This window comes from Bos javanicus, chromosome 7 (assembly GCF_032452875.1).
Source record: "Bos javanicus breed banteng chromosome 7, ARS-OSU_banteng_1.0, whole genome shotgun sequence".
In the NCBI taxonomy this organism is placed as follows: domain Eukaryota; kingdom Metazoa; phylum Chordata; class Mammalia; order Artiodactyla; family Bovidae; genus Bos; species Bos javanicus.
The window spans coordinates 4,879,771-4,888,257 of record NC_083874.1 but is presented as its reverse complement, the minus strand read 5'-3'; the positions used below and the strand labels follow the sequence as shown (position 1 = coordinate 4,888,257).

The window sequence follows — 8,487 nt, the reverse complement described above, 5'->3', positions numbered from 1 at the left end:
TCGGTTATTACTTCCAATTTCCTTGAGAAATGGAGGCTCTTCGGTTATTATCGGTTATTATTGGAATGTGCTTAATGTCTGCCTTCCCGCCCCTTTTCTGATTCTCATTACTGTTGTTCAGTCGCTCAGTGAGTCGGACGCTTTGCGACCCACATGGACTGCAGCACACCAGGCGTCCCTGCCCTTCACTGTCTCCTGGAGTTTGGTCAAACTCATGTCCATCGAGTCGGTGATGCCATTCAACGATCTCATCCTCTGTCGTCCCCTTTTCCTGACTTCAGTCTTTCCCAGCATCAGGGTCTTTTCCAGTGAGTCGGCCTCGCATCAGGTGGCCAAAGTATTGAAGCTGAAGCTTCAGTATCAGTCCTTCAAACGAATACTCAGGGTTGAGGATCGACTGCTTTGATCTCTTTGCTGTTCTGCTGCTAAATCAACTTCAGTCGTGTCCGACTCTGTGCGACCCCATAGACGGCAGCCCACCAGGCTCCCCCATCCCTGGAATTCTCCAGGCAAGAACACTGGAGTGGGTTTCCATTTCCTTCTCCAATGCATGAAAGTGAAAGTGAAGTCCCTCAGTCGTGTCCGACCCTCAGAGACCCCATGGACTGCAGCCTTCCAGGCTCCTCCATCCATGGGATTTTCCAGGCAAGAGTACTGGAGTGGGGTGCCATTGCCTTCTCCGCTTTGCTGTCCAAGGGGCTCTCAAGAGTCTTCTCCAGCACCACAGTTCAAAAGCATCAATTCTTCTGGCGCTCAGCCTTCTTTATGGTTTAATCCTCATATCTGTACATAAGTACTGGAAAACATGTCAGCAAAGTGAAGTCTCTGTTTTTTAATACGCTCTCTGGGTTCGTCATAGCTTTTCTTCCAAGGAGCAAGTGCCTTTTGATTTCATGACTACGGTCACCATCTTTTTGGTAGGTTGGAATCCTGGCTTTGTCCCTCGGAGCCTTAGTTCACCTCCCTTTAAAATGGGCGTAATAGGCAGAGCGGTTTGGTCGTTCGTTGGAGGGAGCTTTCCCCGTGTTTCAGCTACTGCGGCTCTTTGGGCAGCAGCGGCGGCGCGGTGGTCGGAGAAGCGGCCTAAAACTTCGGCGTTAGGTAAAAGAAAATGGCCCGAACCAAGCAGACTGCTCGTTAAGTCAACGGGTGGGAAAGCGCCCCGCAAGGAGCTGGCCACCAAAGCGGCCAGGAAAAGCGCCCCCTCTACTGGCGGGGTGAAAAAAACCTCATCGCTACAGGCCCGGGACTGTTGCGCTTCGAGAAATCCGTCGTTACCAGAAATCCACCGAGCTTCTGATCCGGAAACTGCCTTTCCAGAGGTTGGTGAGGGAGATCGCCCAGGATTTCAAAACCGACTTGAGGTTCCAGAGTGCCGCCATCGGCGCGCTGCAGGAGGCTAGCGAAGCGTACCTGGTAGGTTTGTTTGAAGATGCTAATCTGTGTGCCATCCACGCTAAGAGAGTCACCATCATGCCCAAAGACATCCAGTTGGCTCGCCGGATACGGGGAGAGAGAGCTTAAGTGAAGGCAGTTTTTATGCTGTTTTGTAGTAAATTCTGTAAAATACTTCGGTTTAATTTGTGACTTTTTTTTGGTAAGAAATTGTTTATCATATGTTGCATTTGTACTTAAGTCATTCCATCTTTCACTCAGGATGAATGCGAAAAGTGACTGTTCACAGACCTCAGTGATCTGAGCACTGTTGCTCAGGAGTGACAAGTTGCTAATATGCAGAAGGGATGGGTGATATTTCTTGCTTCTCATGATGCATGTTTCTGTATGTTAATGACTTGTTGGGTAGCTATTAAGGTACTAGAATTGATAAATGTGTACAGGGTCCTTTTGCAATAAAACTGGTTATGACTTGATCCAAGTGTTTAACAATTGGGGCTGTTAAGTCTGACCATACATCACTGTGATAGAATGTGGGCTTTTTCAAGGGTGAAGATACAAGTCTTAACCACAGTGTAACTTACAGTTTCCTTAAAAAAAAAAAAAGTAAACCTGGCAGCTATAGAATACACTATGTGCCTTTATAATAGCTATTTTATATATTGTAGTGTCAACATTTTTAAATTAAATGTTTTACACTGACATGTGGTGGGGCGTGTTGTCTTTAAGGCGTGCAATTTAGAGTTTGATTGGGTTTCTCCTGAGTAGACTACACTTGTTTATGTAGTAAAATGCTTTGCGCGTTATGCCTTGCATAAGTCCTCATTCTACTACATGTTAAACTAACCTTCTAGCTGATAATGCAAACACTAACGGGGAGGGGGATTTATTTATAAGGGCTCTAGACTATAATACAAGTTATTCACACCAGCATCATCTGTTACTAATATAGTAGTTAGTGCAGCTTTTCTTTGTGTTGTGATTGGTCTCATAACTAGGTTGAACTTTTCTCTACCAAGCGGGAACAACACCGAACTTTTTTTCCTTGTGGGGTTTGTATTATAACTTAGGGGGAACTTGCTGTGGGGGAGGGACACAGCTTCAGCTTATGGAACCTCTGCCAGTTAAAGTGGTGTTCATGTGGCATAGGTTCTGGGAAAATCACTTCATAGAGATGGCTTTCCAAGTGGTTTTAAAATTTATCCTTCTATTGAAGTTTTTAGGTCAATTATGTATGTTGACTAAATTTACAAATAAACTTGTTTATTCAACTAACAAAAAAATAAAATGGGCGTAATAAGTGCTGTAGAAGGTTGCAGTGAGGAGGAAATGAGGTAAGCCATGGGAAAGCACATAGAACAGTATCTGCTTGATATAGTCAGATGTGCAGTATTTATTGAGCACCTACTATGGGCCTGCTCTGGGAAACACAAAGTGAATAAACCAGACAAAACTCCTGGCCCTCCCAAGGCTTAGGAGGGGTGACAGCTGGTAAACAAGACAAATTGGCAACTGTATTAGTTTCCTTGGTCTGCCATAACAGAGCAATCAAACTGGGTGGCTTTAAACCACAGAACTTGATCCAGAAGTCTGAACTCAAGATGTGGGCAGGATTGGTTTCTTCTAAAGGATCTGAGGGACAATTCATCCCAAGCCTCTCCCCCAGCAATCCTTGTAGTTCTTGGTTATAAACATGTCACTCCAATCTCTGCCTGTCATCACATAGCTTTTCTCTTTCCTCTTCTTTTCTTATGGGGACACTCCTTTCTCTTATTGTGTGCTGTGCGTGCTAAGTTGCTTCAGTCGTGTCTGACTCTTTGCCACGCTATGGACTGTAGCCCTCCAGGCTCCTCTGTCCGTGGGATTCTCCAGGCAAGAATACTGGAGTGGGTTGCCATTTCTTTCTCCAGGACTACCCTTTTCCAGCCCTCCTTAGTGTCATCATTGGCCTGAGAGATTTTTTCCTTTTTTGGCAGCGTTGCATGGTTTGTGGAATCTTAGTTTCCCAATCAGGATTTGAACCCAGACCCTGGCAGTGAAAGCGTCAGGTCGTAAACCACTGGACTATCAGGGAATTCCCAAGAGCCCAGAGCCAAGCTCTTCCAGCTGAAAAGACCCGATGCCTCTCAGAGCTGGGAGCCCCTGATGCTCCGCTTCTCAATAAAAGATTCCCCTGCATCAGGTCTCAGAGACCTGGGCAGAAGAGGATGAGAACTGCCCAGCCACATCCCACTGGGAAGGGCACTAGAATCTCCTCTCCAGGACCTAGTGGGGGGAGACGGTCTGGGGGTCAGTTTTGTTATGAAGGGACTGAGTAGCTCAGGCTTGTTCCTCCCTCTTTCTTCTCGCTAAAAACAAGAATACAGATTTCCCTTCATTCGTGATAGGGTGGTTGTTTAGTCGCTGAGTCGTGTCCGACTCTTTTGCGACCCCATGGGCTGTAGCCCACCAGGCTTCTCTGTCCATGGGATTTCCCAGGCAAGAATACTGGAGTGGGTTGCCATTTCCTTCTCCAGGGGATCTTCCCTATGCAGGGACTGAACCCAGGTTTCCTTCATTGGCAGGTGGGTTCTTTACCACTGAGCCACCAGGGAAGCCCTGTGATGGGGTTATGTCCGAATAAACCCATCGTAAGTTGAAAATATAATAAATTGAAAATACATTTAATACAGTTAGCCTACTAAACATCGTAGCTTAGTTTAGCCTAGCCTATTTTAAACGTGCTCAGAACACTCACATAAACCTACAGTTGAGCAAAATCATCAAACACAAGCCTATTGGATAATAGTGTTGAATACCTTATATAATGTATTGAATACTGTACTGAAAATTAAAAAAAAAAGTGTATCTGTTGTTTACCGCTGTAACCACATGACTGACTGGGAGCTGAGGCTCATTGCCAGCTGCCCAGAATCATGAGAGAGTATCTTACTAGTCTAGCATATCACTAGACTAGCATATCACTAGTCCAGGAAAAGATCAAAATTCAAAGTTTGGTTTCTACTGAATGATTGCTTGCCCACATCATGAAGTTGAAAAATCTGAAGTCAAACTATCAAAGTTGGGGACTGTCTATGATCATCTCTACGAATCAGGGTTATTGTGTGGAGGGATCAAATGTGAAACCCGTATAAAGATGGAAGCAGCAGATAGCCCTGGACCCACAGTTGTCTTTCATATCTTTGGGGTCTTTCCTGACTCAGAAGCTGACCCTGAGATGAGAACTCAAGGGTACATACAGTACTCAAGACATGACCCTAGGAAATCCCCACTGGAGACGGAGACCTGAGACACGGAGGGAAGGATCCCTGCAGTGGGCGCCACTGAGCAGATGACAAAGTGGGCGCCTGAGGGTTAGTCCAGCTGTGGACCTTAGGGAGACAACATAAGAGTTTGTGTCTCAAAGAGGTCCCACCCAGGTCGGGGCCGTGTTTATTTTCCTCTCTATCATGGCCTTGGGGATGATCCCAGGGGTGCTGGTGGGGTCTGGGAAGTGTTTAGGACATTAGTAGCGGGCAACAGTGATATGCCAACTGGGTTAGAGGGATCAGCGTGACCAGCCAAGCTGTGTTTGGCAAGGGTAAACGCCGCTTTGATGTAAACAACAGAACCTGGGGCACATGATGTGCTCCAACATCAACATGGTGCTGGCAGAAAATTGCATGGTCATTCACCTCTTCCTGACTTTTCTAGATCTTTCTATGTGCAGTCTTTCTCCTTTTGCGCAATTAATAAACTCGTATTCATCCTTGAAAACTCTGCTTGGGTGACCCCTTGTGGCATACTGTGGTTACTACAGTTTTGCTCAGCTCTTTCAACATGCTGCTGCTGCTGCTGCTGCTAAGTCACTTCAGTCGTGTCCGACTGTGTGTGACCCCATAGACAGCAGCCCACCAGGTTCCCCAGTCCCTGGGATTCTCCAGGCAAGAACACTGGAGTGGATTGCCGTTTCCTTCTCCAATGCATGAAAGTGAAACGTGAAAGGGAAGTCGCTCAGTTTTGTCCAACTCTTCGCGACCCCATGGACTGCAGCCTACCAGGCTCCTCCATCCATGGGATTTTCCAAGCAAGAGTACTGGAGTGGGGTGCCATCGCCTTCTCCATAGTGGTGGCCAATTAGAATTCAATCCTAAAGGAAATCAGTCAGTCCAAAAGGAAATTAACCCTGAATATTCATTGGAAGGACTGATGCTGAAGCTGAAGCTGAAGCTCCAATACTTTGGCCACCTACTGCAAAGAGCCAGCTCAATGGGAAAGACCCTGATGTTAGGAAAGACTGAGGGCGGGAGAAGGGGGGAGCGGCGACATAGGATGAGATGGTTGGATGACATCACTGACTCAATGGACTTGAGTTTGAGCAAACTCCAGGAGATAGTGAAGGACAGGGAAGCCTGGTGTGCTGCAGTCCATGAGGTCACAAAGAGTTGGACATGACTTAGCAACTGAACAACAACACCAAATCAGTTCTCTGCCACCTGGGCAAAGTGACTGATTGGTTTAATAGGAGGAAGTGACCAACCAAGGCCAATTAGACTCTCCCTTGAAAGGGATACTGAGGGCTAGAAGGGAGAAAAGCACTTTCTAGAGAGGTTTTTGAAAATGCAATAGTGAAGGCCCAGGGCTATTACAACTGATCTTCTGGAAGAAGCTCTCTACTAACATACTCTTTTCCTCTGTGGAAAAGAGGCATGTTTTCAGCTCCTGAAGTCATAGGTCTACTTTCTACATATATTACAAGTAGTTGTCCTTTGTTGCTTAATCCACTTGGAGTTTAGACTCTGTCCCTAGCAATTGGCAAGCCCTCCACTAATGCATAGCTGCTCTGGATTCTTGAGTGATTGTCCCCCCAAAATCTAATCATTCCGTTCCTTATACTTTGAACTTCAGTATCTTGTATTGATTTTCAATCAATACCTGGTTTGGCCCAGGTTGTAATTGCTTGTTTGCACAATTAATCTTTCTTGATCCTGACTTATAGGGACAATGTGAGAGTTTGCGTGGGTCACTGTTTAAGGCTGTCAGCACACTTTTTCCTTCCCCTCTATCATGGACACACGACACAGGTTCAGCCAATCAGAGGTCTTCCCTGGGAAGCTTCTGGAATCGCAGAGCTGGAGAAATGTGAGTCAGGTACAGACATAGCCATCTTTCCATCTTGGCATCTTGGTCCTGTTTAATCCTAGATCCAGCTGTAGCTGAGACTTCATAAATTTTCATCATTTCCTATCCCTTGAAAATACTCCTCCATTTTTTTGTGGTCCAGTTTAAATTATATTTCTGACAGTAGAAACCTAAAGAGTTTCTGCTAAACCTATCAAATTAAAAAAGATACACTAGAGACTTCCTCGGTGGTCCAGCGGTTAAGAATCCACCTTTCAATGCAGGGGACAAGGTTTCAGTCGATGGATCTGGGAACTAGGATCCCACATGCAGCAGGGCAGCTAAGCCTGAGTGTGCAACCAAGACCCCACGCAGCCAAAAATAAATAGATAATTAATAATAATAATAAAAGATACACCACCCTCCACTTTAAAAATGAGGGGAGGAGGATTGTAAAACTCCATACTGACAAAGTGAGACTGGTAGACATATTTTTTTTTTAAGGAAGAAAATGGCATTATGTTTCAAAATCCATAAAAGTGTCACACCCTGCAACTCATTAATTCATTTCTGAAGACTTACACTAGGGAGGTTTTGCAAATGAAGGGAATTGCTCTGTGCCAAGGCCTTGCAGCAATGTCACCAATTTTAAAACAGCAGAAAGAATATAAATATCTAACAACAGTGGACTAGTCGAGTAAGCTATATTTCTTCCACTAGACAGAATATTTTCCATTCATTAAAAACTTATATTTTAATCCTCCCCCACCCCTACCCTGGTGGGGAGGCTGCAGTGGGCTGAACTTAGTGGTTAGATTTTAAACAATAGAGAAAAGGGAAAATAGAAACTCAACAGCAAAAATACTAGCAACACCTCCTGCAGTGGGTTGAGTGTGTGGTGTGCATGCGCTCACGTGCTTGGTCGTGTCCGACTCTCTGTGACCTTATGAACAGCCTTGCTCGCCGGGCTCCTCTGTCCATGGAATCTTCCAGGCAAGAATACTGGAGTGGGTTGCCATTTCTTCCTCCAGGGGATCTTCTCGACCCAGGGATCAAACCCATGTCTCCTGCATTGGTAGGTGGATTCTTTACTAAGGGGTCACCTGGAAAGCCAGTGGGTTGAATGGTGGCCCCCTAAACACATGTCCAAGTCCTGACCCCAGTACCAGTGAAAGTGACCTTATTTGAATAAAGAGTCTTTTCAGATGTAATTCAGCTAAGGAGCCTGGGGTCATCTGGGATTTAGGTTGGAGCTGGAACCCAGTGACTGATATTCTTCTAAGAAAAGGCAGAGGAAGATTTGAGACACAGACAGAGAAGACAGAGGTGGAGACTGGAGTGATGTGGCCACAAGCCAAGGAGCCCCCAGAAACAGGGCGTGACAAAGAAGGATTCTTCCCTACAGCCTCTAAAGGGAATGTGGCCCTGTCAACACCTGGATTTCAGACTTCTGACCTCCAGGAGTGCAAGAGAATAAATGTGTGTTATTTAAGCCAGAGTTTGTGGTCATTTGATATAGCAATCATGAATCTCATACACCGCCTTCATCAAGTAATTCAGATTATGTCACTGTGACAAGTCACACGGAAGTCAGGGATCCCTGATATGGCGAGATGGGAAGGGTGCCTCAGCTCTGTGGCTTTCCTCAAACGCCCATTCTAATCATGACAAAGACACCAGATAGACCCAGACCGGGGGCAGCAGGAAGGACGCCTGGCCTGTCCTCCCCAAGACTTCAAAGGTCACGAGCAACAGGGAAAGCATAAGGAGCCATCCCAGCCAGAGGAAACTGAGGATCTGTGAGGACTTAATGGGACAAGGTTCCCTGGCCAGGGTCCTGGGCCAGAGAGAGGACGTGAATGGAAGAACTGGTGACATCTGAATAAGGCCAGATGGTTGGCTGACAGCAGTGCGCTGGTGTCTATTTCTTAGTTGTACAAACATTAGAACTGATCATGTAAGCTGTTCCTATTTGATGACTATGGGTGAAGA

At 45.9% G+C, this 8,487-nt stretch overlaps 1 pseudogene; it reads left to right on the top strand.

Annotated features, from left to right (window-relative positions):
• Window positions 1-1,001: 1,001 nt before the first annotated feature.
• On the top strand, window positions 1,002-1,871 carry LOC133250385 (histone H3.3A-like; annotated as a pseudogene).
• Window positions 1,872-8,487: the final 6,616 nt, after the last annotated feature.